The sequence below is a fragment of the Podarcis tiliguerta genome (genome assembly GCF_965153285.1).
Source record: "Podarcis tiliguerta genome assembly, chromosome: 3".
Lineage (NCBI taxonomy): Eukaryota > Metazoa > Chordata > Lepidosauria > Squamata > Lacertidae > Podarcis > Podarcis tiliguerta.
This window is the reverse complement of record NC_139536.1, coordinates 108,533,897-108,550,498: the sequence shown is the minus strand read 5'-3', so window position 1 is coordinate 108,550,498 and position 16,602 is coordinate 108,533,897. Positions and strand designations below refer to the sequence as shown.

At 44.2% G+C, this 16,602-nt stretch overlaps 1 protein-coding gene and 1 long non-coding RNA gene across 2 annotated transcripts in view; one reads left to right on the top strand and one right to left on the bottom strand.

Moving 5' to 3' along the window:
- Window positions 1-5,451: 5,451 nt before the first annotated feature.
- FBXW11 (F-box and WD repeat domain containing 11) overlaps window positions 5,452-16,602 on the top strand; it is a 98,090-nt gene continuing 86,939 nt past the window's right edge. Inside the window, exon 1 of the mRNA XM_083431982.1 lies at window positions 5,452-5,701. The gene's annotated coding sequence lies outside the window, so the exon portion shown is untranslated. The remainder of the gene's footprint in view (window positions 5,702-16,602) is intronic.
- On the bottom strand, window positions 8,334-16,344 carry LOC310673559. Its single transcript, XR_014509104.1, has 3 exons — window positions 16,246-16,344; window positions 13,330-14,093; window positions 8,334-9,024 (listed from the first exon to the last, which is right to left on the bottom strand). It is a non-coding gene; the product is annotated as an uncharacterized lncRNA (long non-coding RNA).

Genomic DNA, 16,602 nt, shown 5'->3' with positions numbered 1-16,602 from the left:
CAGAAATAGTACCTTGGGTTAAGATCTTTGCTTCAGGATGTGAACAGAAATCGAGTGGCGGAGGCAGGAGGCCCCATTAGCTAAAGTGGTGCTTCAGGTTAAGAACAGTTTCAGGTTAAGAACGGGCCTCCAGAACGAATTAAGTTCTTAACCCAAGGTACCACTGTAGTCCCAAGTCCCTCAGGATCTTGTGTTTCTTGGCCTAAAGTGCAATGAACTCCACCAAGCACCCAGCAAAGAAGTCTCAATATAAAACGGGGATGGCTGATCTTCAGATATTGCCACTGGCAATGCGTGTTGGGGTGCCGACGAGCCACAGAGTAGCTACCCCTGATATAGAAGAGCCCTCCTTGAGCTATGAATAGCTGTTTACTGGCAGAGGAAGCCGAGTAAGATCAAAGGCCAGTTGGAATCAAGTCCCTGGATAGCTCAGTTGGTTAGAGCATGGTGCTGATAACGCCAAAGTTGCAGGATTGGTCCCCAACAGCTGTATATACCTGCATTGCAAGGGGTTTGGATTAGATGTTCCTCAGGGACTCTTACAATTCTATGACTCTACGACATGGGTAGGCAAACTAAGGCCCGGGGGCCGGATCTGGCCCAATTGCCTTCTAAATCCGGTCTGGCAATCACAATGTTTTTATATGAGTAGAATGTGTCCTTTTATTTGATATGCATCTCTGGGTTATTTGTGGGGCATAGGAATTGGTTCATTTCCCCCTCAAAATAATAGTCCGGCCCCCCACAAGGTCTGAGGGACAGTGGACTGGCCCCCTGCTGAAAAAGTTTGCTGACCCCTGCTCTACGACTTTGCAAAGTCAGAAGCCCTAAATGATGTGCAAGCTCAAACTTCACCAAACCACTAGGTGGCACAAGGAGATGAGGGAAATCCAAGCCGCATAGTACAGGATAATACAAAAGTTTTGGTTGGGATCTTATCGTACCTGTGTCCCCCATTGCATTGCTGTGTAGCATCTTTCCTCTCCCCAAACTGATCTGACAGGGATTCAGGAATGATCTGGGCTAGGATATGGAAGGGGATGTTGGCAGAAAGCGCCTCCCTTTCCGTGAACAGAAGAGCAACCAAATCTGAGGTTATAACAGCCATCATGATGAGCAGCCTCTTGCAGCAAGGGCACTTTTTAACAAGTCATTTCTGGAAGACTGAACACCTCCGCCATGTTATTCTGCAGTCGGTGTCCTCCATTCATGTAATTGGGCTGAAATAAGGTTGCTCTTTTTCCTTCTGCCTTTGTCATCACCTTCAGTTTAGGCCAGGGACGCGGGTGGCGCTGTGGGTTAAAGCCTCAGCACCTAGGACTTGCCGATCGAAAGGTCGGCGGTTCGAATCCCCGTGGTGGGGTGCGCTCCCGTTGTTCGGTCCCAGCGCCTGCCAACCTAGCAGTTCGAAAGCACTCTCGGGTGCAAGTAGATAAATAGGGACCGCTTACTAGCGGGAAGGTAAACGGCGTTTCCGTGTGCGGCTCTGGCTCGCCAGAGCAGCGATGTCATGCTGGCCACGTGACCCGGAAGTGTCTTCGGACAGTGCTGGCCCCCGGCCTCTTTGAGTGAGATGGGCGCACAACCCTAGAGTCTGTCAAGACTGGCCCGTACGGGCAGGGGTACCTTTACCTTTACCTCAGTTTAGGCCAGGCATGTCCAAAGTCCGTTTTGGGGGCCTAATCCAGCCCACTGGTCGATCTAATCCAGCCTCTGTGGCGGTATATGTCCTGGGTTAAAATCCTTTAAAAAGCTCAACAGCTCTGGGCTTAAATCCTTTTTAAAAAGCTCAATTTCAATCCTAAAAAAAGCTCAGCAACTTTGGTTAGCCCTCATGCATGTTGACTTCATCAAATCTGGCCCTCTTTGAAAAAAGTTTGGGCACCCCTGGTTTAGGCTGATTGGAAGAGCATGCAACCTTTTGAATTTCACAGAACAGAAATTTCAGGTGGAATGGGAAGGGAGCCAAATCTTTGGCCTTTCAAAGCTGATTTAAAAAAAATCAGAAAATCATTTCTGATAACAACCTGTTTATTTTGCATGTGGTGAATATTGTCACTCCTAGGCTGGGTCCAGGCCACCAGTTTTGCTAGCTGCAAGTTGCGAAAGAGTAAATGGATGGCTGTTTGGTGCAGGTGTATGTCTGTACACCAAAGGAAGAATGCAGCTCTCCCCACATTAGGCTGGTTTTTCCCCATGGAAAAAAGAGCGTTCCTGCATGCATGTTGTTGGCATCCATCTGTCTTGAAAGACAGTGGCATCCGCCTCTGGGGGTGAAGTCAAACTGCTGCCTTAGCAGCACCAAAGTGACTTCCCCAGGGTGCAAGCCTGGGCAGTGTGTATGGAGGTCCTGGCCTGCCCAGACGATAAGACTGCCCTCAGCCTCACTGATGTGGTCCAAAGGGAAGCAGACCAAGACATTTCAAAGCAAAAACTTGAAAGCAAAAACTCGCATCTGACCCCATTCTTCCCCTCCAAGTCTGGTGATGTCATAGTGGAGGGTTTATGACGGAAGGCAACCTATCCTCTTGCTCAGTGGTTCTGAGCGCTTTCTGAAGGAAGGGGCCGGGTTGCTGCGCTAAGGCTGGGTATGTCTTTCTGGGGTAAAGACTCGGCGGGTTGGGCTTGGATGGTGTTTGAATCAGTTTTCAGAAAGGCATGGTTTGCCCTCGGTTTCTGACACTAGCCACTGAATCCAAAATAAGGAGCCATGTAAGAAATAGTTTCCCCAAGATCTGATACAACAATCAATAACTTCTTTAAAGCTACCATATTTTTCACTCCATAAGATGCACCTGACTATAAGACGCACCTAGTTTTTAGAGGAAAACAAGGGGGGAAATACAGTGGTACCTTGGGTTACACATGCTTCAGGTTACATACGCTTCAGGTTACAGACTCCGTTAACCCAGAAATAGTACCTCGGGTTAAGAACTTTGCTTCAGGATGAGAACAGAAATTGCGCAGTGGCAGCAGGAGGCCCCATTAGCTAAAGTGGTGTCTCAGGTTAAGAACAGTTTCAGGTTAAGAACGGACCTCTGGAACGAATTAAGTACATTGGTTATGTACTCAATTCGTTCCAGAGGTCCGTTCTTAACCTGAAACTGTTCTTAACCTGAGGTACCACTGTATTCTGAATGAAACAGTGGATGTATGATTTTTGTGGTTCATGCTGGGGCCACAGACATGTGATTTGACGGTGAGTTTGGGGTAGCCCAATGCAAAAATCCTGAGAATCCATGTGGATCCGTGCTTTGTAACCATGTTTCTGCGCCATTGCATCTTATGGAGGTAAAAATACAGTAAGTCTGCTAGAAGGTATAATTGGGTTGGTTGGAGGCCTTAAATCTGGTGTACCATAATTCTGGTGGGGTTATCGTCCACAATTGTGCGGCTGTATGTTCAGACTTTTCTAGGAAAGAGCTTCGAGGTTTTTGAGCGGTGATTGCTGCGTTGCATTCTAGTTTTCAGAGGCTGTAGCTGATTGATACACAAAGTTCGCATGCAAGCTTAAAAAAATCACCACCACTGTTGTTTTAGGTTCAAAATCAGGAAATTGGGCTACCATCCTATTGTCCACATATCTGGGACTGTTGAGTTCAGTGAGTTGATATGCAAAGGACTGCACAGCTGGTTTTCTGAAGGTTTATATGATGCTTGCTTTTGTACCAAACTTAGCTGCTGAAATGTGTGGTTGTTGTCTGAAGTCGACCCATTCCTCAGGCAAAATAGATGACACAAAATAGAAGAGACTGAAGTTGACAACTAAGCCTGTGGTTGTTTTTTAGGACACAAAGTAGCTCTGAGATCGTAGACAAATTTCCCAGAGGAAAGAGCAAGATGTGTTTTGATTCATCTGGTTTACTTACTGAAAAGAAGGCTGAAAGGGTCAAATTGAGACAAATTTCAGAATATTTGCTTGGTTTTACATTTCTTTCTCATTACCCAGATATGGATAAATAGTGCCTGAATAGTTTGGGGTCAGACTAGGCGACTATTAGGTAGAGACGGGAAGCAGGTGATACTGAGGGGACAGGAAATGGTTGTGAGAGAGCTGTGAGTGTGTCATGTTTGTGCCCTAAAGCCAACTGGCTGCCCTCAGATGGTGGATCCATCATTCTTCTCCCATCTTATCCTTGCAACAACTCTGTGAGGCAGACCAGACTGATAGCGACTTGCCCTAAGGTTGGCCCATGATCCTCATCCTTTAGCGGTGACTAAAAACTACTTTAATACTGGTAATAATAATAATAATAATAATAATAATAATTTATTTTTTAAAAAAATAATATTTATTAAAAGTTTAACAGTTACAGAAAAAAGGGGGGAAAAGACAAAAAAATTAACAAACAATACATCAAAAACAAAAAACGGAAAAAAACAATACATCAAAACAAGAAAAACAAAAACATTTAAAAACACATCCAATATTTCCATATCTTTACCTTTCATTTACTTGTTTCATCGACCTCCTCACACCTCCCTTTTTTGTATTCTAGTTCAATTAGCTATTTCAGCAAATCCTTTCCATCTTTCTCAATTTTTTGTTCTATAGTTTATCTTAACACAATCTAACTTTAAATTTTCCACTTTGGCCCATTAACAATTAATTTTTGCTTAATTCTTTATAACATTTCTGCTAAAACGATATAACTTCTTTCCAGCATTCTTCTAACATTCATTAATTTTGCAGTGTTTCTGTAAATATACTTTGAATTTTTTCCAATCTTCTTCCACCGACTCTTCTCCCTGGTCTCGGATTCTGCCAGTAATAATAATAATAATTTATTTATACCCCGCCCATCTGGCTGAGTTTCCCCAGCCACTCTGGGCGGCTCCCAATCGAGTTTTAAAAACAATACAGCATTAAATATTAAAAACTTCCCTAAACAGGGCTGCCTTCAGATATCTTTTAAAGATAGGATAGCTGCTTATTTCCTTCACATCTGAAGGGAGGGTGTTCCACAGGGCGGGCGCCACTACCAAGAAGGCCCTCTGTCTGGTTCCTGGTAACCTCACTTCTCGCAATGAGGGAACAGCCAAAAGGCCCTCGGCGCTGGACCCCAGTGTCTGGGCTGGATGATGGGGGTGGAGATGCTTCTTCAGGTGTACTGGACCGAGGCCATTTAGGGTCAGCACCAACACTTTGAGTTGTGCTCAGATACGTACTGGGAGCCAATGCAGATCTCTCAGAATCGGTGTTATGTGGTCCCAGCAGCCGCTCCCAGTCACCAGTCTAGCCGCTGCATTTAAAAGAAGTGCTTTGCAAGTGTCTGTCCCCGGGTGCTAGCTCAGAGCAATATCTGCCAGCGATCTCTGGCAATTCTTGAGGCGATCAGCACTTGCTATGTCGACGGCATCACATTTCCTCCCGAGTGACCTTGGCCGTTCATCGTAGCACCTGAACTTTGAATTGCCATCGGCTTCTCTCCCTATGCTTATGAATGCACCAATCCATCCAACAGCTTCTCTCGCTGTCAGGGCCTATCGGAGAGCAAGTTCAAGCTGTCAGCCTACATCACACTGATGGAACGGATAAAGGATCATGACTAGCTGGCTGGGAGCAGGAGCCGACAGCTATGTTAGCTGACGGGCGTTTAGGAAAACAAGTCTCTGCTAACAATGCACTTTGCAGCTTTTGAGATCAGATGGGGCCCGCCTGCCACAACCCTGCTGTCAATCTGTGTGTCAGAATTTCCTGGTGAGTGTGCTTTGCTCAATGGATCCTTTCCTCTTTCATCCGGGAGTATTCCATCGATCCTTAACCAAGATGAAAAGATCTCTACAAAACTCCCAGCACCAGGGGAAGCAAGTTTCTGGTGCCCTTGACATGGGCTTTCATTAGCAAAATGAGGTGTTAGAATGGACTGTCCCACTTAAGCTGCTGGGCTCTGGAGCATAGGGAGGAGAGAATCTGTCGTTTTCAGTTTCTCCAAGGTTCTCATTTTTCCAGCCAAAGTCAGTTCTCCATAATCCTTTGTGATTTATTTTTTTTGAAACACCCTCATAAACCTCTTAGTGTGAATTCCTACTAATATACACGTTTTTGTCTGCAGTTTTGCCTTTTGCAAACCAATTCATGAAGCATGTATTGTATGTTGCTTTCCCTAACATGTTTCACTAGTATGTTATGATCACAAGCCATTGTGACGTAATGGTGAGAATGTTGGACTAGGACCTGGGAGCGCAAAGTTCAAATCCCCACTCAGCCATGAAGTCCACTGGGAGTAACTTTGGGCCAGTCACTTAGCCTAACCTACCTCACAGAGTTGTTGTGAGGATGAAAATGGGGAAGAACCATGTGCAGCACTTCAGCTCCTTGGAAGATAAGGTAAAGGTAAAGGTAAAGGTACCCCTGCCCTTTCGGGCCAGTCTTGACAAACTCTAGGGTTTGGCGCCCATCTCACTCAAGAGGCCTGGGGCCAGCGCTGTCCGGAGACACTTCCGGGTCACGTGGCCAGCGTGACATCGCTGCTCTGGCGAGCCAGAGCCACACACGGAAACGCCGTTTACCTTCCCGCTAGTAAGCGGTCCCTATTTATCTACTTGCACCCGGGAGTGCTTTCGAACTGCTAGGTTGGCAGGCGCTGGGACCGAACAATGGGAGCGCACCCCGCCGCGGGGATTCGAACCGCCGACCCTTCGATCGGCAAGCCCTAGGCACTGAGGCTTTTACCCACAGCGCCACCCGTGTCCCTTTGGAAGATAAGGGTGGTATATAAATGTCAATTATTATTATAATTAGGGATGCGGGTGGCGCTGTGGGTTAAACCACAGAGCCTAGGACTTGCCGATCAGGTCAGCGGTTCGAATCCCCATGACGGGGTGAGCTCCCGTTGCTCAGTCCCTGCTTCTGCCAACCTAGCAATTTGAAAGCACGTCAAAGTGCAAGTAGATAAATAGGTACCGCTCTGGCAGAAAGGTAATCGGCGATTCCGTGCACTGCTCTGGTTCGCCAGAAGCGGCTTAGTCATGCTGCCCACATGACCCGGAAGCTGTATACCGGCTCCCTCGGCCAATAAAGCGAGATGAGCACCGCAACCCCAGAGTCGGTCACGACTGGACCTAATGGTCACGGGTTCCTTATCCTTATGCTAGGGCTATTTAAAACCACTGGTCTAATTTCTCCTGGGGAATCCCATTCCTTTACCAACTCTGTGGGAGAGGGTAGCTCAGAAGAGGTCACCAACAATCATATTGAGAGACTGGCAAGTGGTCTCTCTACTCTACAATGGAGATGTTGAAGAGTTGGTTGGCAACCCTGCCCACAAGCTCAGTGCTGAAAACCCCCATTTTCATTCAAACCTTGGCCAAGCATGGAGACCAGATATATAGGATGGATGAGTGTGCCTTGTAAATTCACAGCAGTTATTATTATCCGCACAATATTTTAAACATACTGACAGATGGAACATCACTGAACGTAAACGTTAACGTTGCTAAAGTTATAACCACCAGTGGAATCTCTTTTAAACAAATTGATTATCGGTGCAGAATTCAGACCCTGAGAAAACAGAAAAGCATACAAAACAAAGCAAAACTTTGCCTGGGCGCTGCTGGCAGTCAGTGCAGAGGCAAGCTGCAGAGACCTTGAGTTGCTTTCGTAAAAGAATTTAAATCAAACAATTTAGTAAGAATTAGCTCTCCCCAGACAGACTCTCTGACCTACAAAATGGACACCTGGGATCAGAGACATTATAGACTAGTCCAAAGCAAATTAAAAAACAGAAAACAAAACCGATCAAAGCCCAAAGTCATGGGACAAACTTGAAAGAAAGAAAAAGATTAAATAAGGGAGGGGTGACATAATTTTTAGCTAACTCCAGACCTCAGTTCTCAGGGAGCCCCAGTGTTACTTGATCGTCTAAGATGTAAAGTAATTTCTTGAACAATGAAGAGCCTTGTGACACCTTAAAGACTAATGAATTTATTGTGGCATAAGCTATTGTCTGGCGCATCTGAAGGGGTCTCTGGTCCATGAAAGCTTATGGCACCATAATAATTTTTTAGTCTTTAAGGTAGCACAAGACTCTCTTTTCTTTCTGCTATAACAGACTAACATGGCTACGCCTCTGGAAGTAATTTCCTGCAGGAACTTCATAGGTAATAGGATTACATCTCTAACAAAGAAATAAGCAGGAACACTCTGGGTGGCAGGTTTAGCTACCAAGACTTACACAAAGGAAGGGCTCCGAATTTGATGGGCCATTGATTTGGGCAAAGGAGTCATTGTAATAACCAGGAAGAACCATTTATACTTGGCAAAAATCATAAAAGGATGTTAATTAAATTCTAACCTACATTTTTTTTCTATAGAAAGCGCTCCCCTCCCCCTGTTCTGAACCAGATACATCAGATCGCAGAAGCTGTGATGCTCAGGGTATATTAGACAATAATATACTACAACTGTAGAATAATATTCTGTAGACAATAATATTCCACAGAGTACAACTAGAATTCCTTCATAACATGAAATATTTTTATGACGTGGAACTTAATCTCCTCTTTCGATAGCGCCATCCTATGCATGTCTTCTCAGAAGCAGGCTATATTGAATTAAGTGGCATTTACTCCAACCTAAGTGTGCACAGGATCAATTGTAGGCTTATAATGGCAAATTGCGGGTAGTTCAGCCATTCATCATGTCAGGGAACAAAAATTAATGTAACATTTTAGGGATTTAGTGCAACTAAGAATAGCAGTGGATATCTAAACATGTTTTAGTTTAGATTAAATGTAAAGTTTAAAAACAGGTGGATAATTTGAAATAGTCATTGAAGATGGACCCAAAACGGTCCATAGTAATTTCAATTGCCAGAGTAAGTATGGAAAAAGGTTCTTTTTTAAAAGCAAACTTACTGTTACTCTTTGTTGCCTCGATGGGGTGTTGCTTTCTCCTTTGGAAAAAGCACATTCTTTTGAAACTGAAGGGAGAAATGACTTTACTCAGTCATGTGATTCTGTCTTATAATAGCAACGAACTCCATCCATAATGCAATTTTCTCCTTATTGTGTGCAGATGCCCTGAAACACAAATATTCTATATATAAACGATGAACAAGCTATAACCATATTAATCACAGTGTCTGGAAAAGAATCACTTCCGGTTTAGCGCGATCTCGCCGCAAGTGGGGATTTTTCCTAGCGGAGAATCCCGTGTTTTTCGGAGAAAAATAGGGGTTCCACAGGGTGCCGTGGTCCCCTGAAAAGTACCTGGAGGGTGTCCAGATACACTGGTTCCCGCAGAGCCGAAAACGCGGACCTCCCGGCCGTAAGGTAACTCCCGTTAGGGAGCGAAGAGTACAGCGGGGGGATACGCGGGGTGAGGGGAAGCCATAGCTATCTCCGGAAAACGAAGCCCGGAGCTTGCAGGGTAAGCACTGGATTCTCAAAAGAAAGAAATTCGATCCTAAAGAATCTAAAAGAAGCTGATTTGTATCAAAGGAAGGATTCGGGGGGAAAAGGAAGTCAAAAGAGCTCAGCTGTCATCTGGAATCAGCTCAGACGCAGCGATACAAGCAAAGCTGGATAAAGAGCGAGTGTCGCTAGCGGCTAAAGTTTCTCTCTCCCTTCTAACTTTCTAACTATCCAAGAAGATACAAAGTAATTTAAAGAGGGAAAAAGTTAGAAGGGGGGGCAAAGGGACTAAGATATCGTTACTTTAAGTTCTCTTTGTAACGGTGAGACGAAAGGAGAAGATTGAAAGTATTTTGGTTTCACTTTTAAAAAGTTATGCGCAACGGAAGTGAAGCTTCCAACTCCATTGTTCTTTTCTTTGCATGACAGAGTTAACGGGGAAGAAGAAGACATATATCCATACTTTGTGGATAACTGTAATAAAGGTATGAAGATGAGTATAGTTTGGGATGCAAGCAAGGCGGTGATAAGAGGGTTTTTCATACAACAGAATTCAATCAAAAAGAAGAATAGAGAGAAAGAAAAGAAAGAGATTTTAAAACAAATAATGGACAATGAGCAAAAATTAATTAAAAAAACAAACAATTCAAAAATCAAACAAAGTATTAAGGTCTTGCAAACACAATTTGCCATGATAATAAATAAAGAAGTGGAGTGGAATATCAAAAAGTTAAGACAAAGAAATTTTGAATTTCCTAATAAATCTGGTAAATGGCTTGCTTGGCAAATCAAGAAAATAAAAGAACAAAGTACAATCAACAAAATTATGGTGGAAGGAGAAGAGATAAACAATCCGAAAGGTATTAGAAAAGGATTCCTGGACTTTTACAGACAATTGTACAAAAGCAAAGAAAAGAATAATATGAGGAAAGTAGAGAGATATTTAAAAGAAAAAGAGGTGGAAAAGATCCCGACAGAAAAGAAAGACAGACTGAACACCCCAATTGATAACGAGGAGATAAAAGAGATTATAAAAGAGTTGAAAAAAGGGAAGGCCCCAGGACCAGATGGATTTACAGCAAGTTATTACAAAGAGTTGAGACAAACCTTGACGGTACCATTGAAAGAAGTAATGAATAATATTTTGAAAGAAAGGGAGATACCTGAGACTTGGAAAGAAGCTTTCATAACTTTTATCCCAAAGCAGGATGCGGATTTAACACAAGTAAAGAATTACAGGCCGATTTCATTGTTGAATACAGATTATAAAATCTTTGCAGGAATAATGGAGAAAAGACTGAAAAAGCTACTACAAGAAATTATTCATGAAGATCAAGGAGGCTTCCTTCCAGGCAGACAGATGAAAGACAATGTTAGGAATATAATTAATATCTTGGAATATCTGACAGCCAGGAATGAGAAACAAGCAATTTTGATGTTCGTGGATGCCGAAAAGGCTTTTGATAATATATCATGGGACTTTATGTTAAAAAATTTAGAACATATGGAGATGGGGAATGATTTCTTCAATGGAATAAAGGCAATTTATACAGAACAAAGAGCAAAATTGATTGTGAATAATGTAATTACGGAAGAGGTGAAAATATCGAAAGGTACAAGACAGGGATGTCCACTTTCGCCATTGCTGTTTATAATGGTTCTGGAGGTCTTTTTTAATTCAATTAGGAAAAACAAAATAATAAAAGGGGTGACAGTGGGTCAAAATGAATATAAAGTTAAAGCCTTTGCTGATGATTTGGTAATAATGATGGAAGATCCGATGAAGAGTGCAACTGAAGTGTTAGAAGAAATTGAACAATTTGGTAAAGTGGCAGGATTTATATTAAATATGAAAAAACTAAAGTTATAGTAAAAAATATGGACCAAACTTTGACAGAAGTATTGCAACAACAAACTGGTATTGAAGTTGCGAAAAAAGTAAAATATCTGGGAATATGGCTAACTCCAAAAAATATTGATATGTTTCTGAATAATTATATACCTGTGTGGAATGGAATTAAGAAAGATTTGGAGGTGTGGGGAAGACTGAAACTATCCTTTTGGGGTAGAATTTCAACGATTAAGATGTGTGTACTCCCAAAGATGTTATTCCTATTTCAGATGATTCCAATACTTAAAGGGACAATGATTTTCAGAGAGTGGCAAAGAGTGATTTCAAGATATATCTGGCAGGGCAAAAAGCCGAGAATTCAATATAAGTTACTAACATGCAAGAGAAAGAGGCTTTGCCCTGCCAGATTTGAAACTAAGGCTATAAAGGCTATAAAGGTATTTTTAAAAAGGCGATACTAAATTTGAGGAACGCGTAGACAAAAATTTAAATACGGATGATTGTCAGAGAAGCTGAGGGAAGTCCAAAAGTTGAAAATATGTTATTTGGGAAATTGTTTGATTGGAGATATTTGTGCAAAATTTAATAAAAAATCATTTTTTTTTAAAAAAAGGAAAAGAATCATGTGAACAGGGCCTAAAAGTTAGGAGCGGGGCTTTTGTTCAGCTGGAACTCAGCGGAACACAGTTCCGGCACCTCTCAAGTGTGCGCCATTGCCATTCTAAGAGAAAAATGGAGGTGTTCACGGTGGGTTTGGTTTTTCTAGAAAAATAGCACTGGTAGGCTGCTTTGCTCTTCCCAGCTCATTCTGCTTCTGTTCTGTACTGAACCAAGACATAGTTTTGCTTGAGTGTCATCTGAATGTGGGCTCATGGTTTAGCTCTCTCCGCACAAATCGCAAGCTGTAACCAAGGCTTGTCCTATGGCTTACACTGGCAGGGGTCGGCAAAGTTTTTGTGGCTTGGGCAGGTTCACGGTCCTGCAGACGCCGCAGTGGGCCGGAGTGCGCGTGCACACACGCACGCATATGCAAACACTATTTCTGGAGCTTCCTGCAGCCAATGGGAAGCTGGCTAGCATCATTGAAGGTGGTCCCTGCTCTGCTCCATGCCGGTTTAGTGCGGCGCACGGGAGCCTACTGAGCGGGCGGGGTGTGTGTGTGTCCATGGGCCGGTTAAACAACCCCCATCGGCCGCTTGTGGCCCATGGGCCTTAGGTTGCTGACCCGGTTTACAGTCTGGGAGTTGTCTAGGAGAGCTAAGCATGAGCCTGGGTTTGAATGACACACCAAGCCAAACCATAGCTTAGCTCAGTACTGCGCAGCAGCAAAATGATCTGGGGAGGAGCAAAGGAACCTCAATTGCCTCTTTGGGATACATGGGTTGGCACAGAGCGACATGCAAACTGGGCCAGAGTTTGTGCAGAGACAAACAAATGCCTTCCATCAGATCTTAGGATACAGGAAGGGTGATGGGAGAAGTGGATATGGGAAACGTGGCTACCCAGTTTTAAATTCTAGCTTTGTTATGGAGCAATGATGCTGGGAACTGCCTCCCTATAAGGTGGTTCTGTTGTTTTTGCAAACTAAGGATGAGTCAGACATGGTAGTTTTAGTTTCAGTGACTGTTTTGAGAAAAACTTGCAACTGAGATGTGGCCCTCACATGTCCTAGAATGGCTTGTGGACCAACATTTTAGTAGTCTAGAGTTTGATATTCAGTGGAAGACAAGAGTGCCTGGAGTGCTCTGGTCCATGGGGTCATGAAGAGTTGGACACGACTAAACAGCAACAACAAAGCTTGATATTATTAACGCAGAAGCACAAGTGAAGGACAGGTTTCCTGTATGGTAGTAGATGACAATACTCTTTTCTTGATTCATTTCAAGTGCGTATGTGTATCATAATTGGACCAGGTAACATAAGACTACTTAATTTGTGAGACTCCTCCCCTTGCTCCTTTATAGTGCGAAGGGAAGACCTTTTTGGTGTGGCATCTCTGAAGTTCCTCCTGCCAAAGACCTTAAGAAGTATGACTCATGCCAGTCACCTTCAAACTTTTCAGACCCTGGACCTGACGTTTAGCACAAATATTGAGACCCTTTACTTATTTTTTTTTTTACCATATATTTGATGGCGATAGGGCTGCTTTTGCACACTATGTTAGAGGACAACACTGTCCACTTCACTTCCTTCTTCTTTTGATAAATCCACCTTCACCAGGAGAGGGCTAGGCCGCTTTTTCTTCTTCTTCCCAATATGGAGATTTCCGCAGCATTTTTCTTGTCACACTAAAGTCAACGCAAGTTGAGTGTTTACAGTGCACTGGGCCACCTGGTGAATGGTTCAGATTCCAGAGTTCTCCTAAATGCACCATTAGAAATCTGGGCAAAACTGGGTATTCATGAAATCTGAGAAAATAATGAGTTGACAAAAATTATGCTTCGTTGCAGATACAGCTCTGAAAAAATGTTAAAAAATAATTTTCAGAGCTATATCGATTGCCACTTCAGCCCGTTTTTCAGAACAGATATTTTCAGATCCAGAAGTCGCTTTTAACCCAAACAGGTATTTGGAGACACATTTATTACCGGTAATCTTCTACCATTTGGTAGTGGTCCAGTCGCGACCCATCTTGGATCAGGACCCCCAGTTGAAAACCAGCGTTTTAGCAGAGATACTTCCTTTTTGTTGCCTGGCATGACTCCAGGCAAGAACAAGGTTAGGAAAACGCTGCCTAGGGATCGCTGTGCCAATTTCAGTTGTGATGTCTTTTTCTTTTAATAATTTTTTGTAAGCTAGGCAGAGAGACTCTGGCTGGCTGCTCCTGAGAACATGATGCTGGAATGTGGCCTGATCCACTGGAGTTCTTCTGTTCTTTTGGGGCCTATAAAACAGGACTGGAATTGCTGTTGTTTCACGTTGCCATTGTGTTATGAATTGGATATTTTCATTTCAGATTTGTATGCTGTAAACCGCCCTGTGAACTTCCGCTGAAGAGCGGTATTTAAATTTGATTAATGAGGGTGATGTACAAATGGCATATGCCCAACTCTTGCTGTGGAGCAACCCACCCTGGGCCATTTCCAGACCCTCCCAAGTGTCCCTATTTTCCAGGGACAGTTCCGGATTTACAGAAGCCGTCCCAGTTTCTGATCTAAACCTGGAACATCCCGTTTTCCCTTAGGAAATCCATATTTTCATCGGAGGGTAAAGCAAATAATTTAATTAGACAGCGGGTGGTGCTGTGGGTAAAACCTCAGCGCCTAGAACTTGCCGATCGCATGGTCGGCGGTTCGAATCCCCACGGCGGGGTGAGCTCCTGTCGTTTGGTCCCAGCTCCTGCCCACCTAGCAGTTCGAAAGCACAATTAAGTGCAAGTAGATAAATGGGTACCACTTTCTAGCGGGAAGGTAAACGGCGTTCCGTGTGCTGCTCTGGTGCTGGTTTGCCTGAGCAGCTTCGTCGCGCTGGCCACGTGACCCGGAAATGTCTGCGGACAGCGCTGGCTCCCGGCCTCTAGAGTGAGATGAGCGCACAACCCTAGAGTCTGTCAAGACTGGCCTGTACGGGCAGGGGTACCTTTACCTATATATCGAGCAACAGAATAATCTGGCCACAATAAGGAAATTTTGTCCATGGCATGATTATTTTCACCTGGTCATTTAGACATTCTGTTTGCAAAATACAGATGTGCTTTCATTTCGGAAGATTGAGGCTGTACTTGAGGGCCGATTTCAAAAAATTCCACTGGAAAAACGGTTACATCCATGTGGAGATGGCAGTATTGAGTCAGTGGCTCATGTGCTTCTGGCTTGCACTCTATAGATTTGAGGAGTGAGGTTATTACCTCTCTACTATTGTCCATGACGGGTTGCTCAACTATTGCTATTGTGTCCTATCTTTTAGCAGATCTAGATGATCAGGTGACAGAAAAACTGCAAACGGGGGGTGATTAGAATAAGACCTATTATTTTATTATTGATGTAAACGCCCAAAATATATTTCCTATAGTTTTTACCTCTATCTTCAGTATTATATTTTATTTTATTGCTATGGCTACTGGCCGATGCAAGGGACGCGGGTGGAGCTGTGGGTAAAAGCCTCAGCACCTAGGGCTTGCCGATCGAAAGGTCAGCGGTTCGAATCCGCGCGGCGGGGTGCGCTCCCGTTGTTCGGTCCCAGCGCCTGCCAACCTAGCAGTTCGAAAGCACTCCCGGGTGCAAGTAGATAAATAGGGACCGCTTACTAGCGGGAAGGTAAACGGCGTTTCCGTGTGTGGCTCTGGCTCGCCAGAGCAGCGATGTCACGCTGGCCACGTGACCCGGAAGTGTCTCCAGACAGCGCTGGCCCCCGGCCTCTTGAGTGAGATGGGCGCACAACCCTAGAGTCTGTCAAGACTGGCCCGTACGGGCAGGGGTGCCTTTACCTTTTACTGGCCGATGCAAATAAAATATTCTTCTGCTGCATCAGAGGGTATGCAGTTTTGCGACGCTTGAGTCAAGGAGATAAGGGACTATATTAGATGATGTCTGATGGCAGCCCTGCGTAGGGAATTTTTAAAGAAATGTTTAATGTTTTATTCTGTTTTTTATACGTGTTGGAAGCTATCCAGAGTGGTTGTGGCAACCTAGTCAGATGGGTAGGGTATAAGTAATAAAATTATTATGATGGAATAGACACCCCTATTTTTGTGGGAGAATACCTGTAGCACAACATATATAAAAAAGCATAATAAAGCATTAAAAATATGTTATGTTTTATATATGCTGGAAGCTGCCCAGAGTGGGGCAACCCAGTGGAATGGGTGGGGTATAAATAACGCAATTATTCGTATTATTATGGAATAGGATGTCCCCATTTTCATGGGAGAATAACTATCCCCACAGGCTTATGCTGCAAATAGTCCTGTGAGGACGAATATAAAGGAAGTGAACCGATAAACCTACACTGAGAACCGGTAAATTACGGAAGGTGGGCAGTATACCAATGTAATAAACAATAATAACAATAATATTAAAGGGAATAGCCGCCCCCACCCTCTAGCGCTGCCATACACGAGCGTGGGGCCCTCGGCGCCCTCACGCCTGAGGTAAAGGCGCCCACGACGGAGCCTTTTGTGAGGAAACAGCGGCCTGAGGCGCCATGAGGCAGCTCCACTGCGCCTGCGTTCCCGGCGCCTGCGGCCTAGGCCTGCTTTCCCCCCCGTCGCCGGCAGCAACCGGGACCCCCAAAAAGGGCCTCGCCCCGGGCAGCTGGGAAGAAGCAAAGGCGCAGCACCTTCGAGCGACTTCTTTAAAAAAAATTAAAATAATCCGCCGTTGGGGGGGAACCCTCCTCGCCACCGCTTTGCATGCCGGGAAACGTAGTCCCTTTAGCCCCTCCGCCGCGAGGAG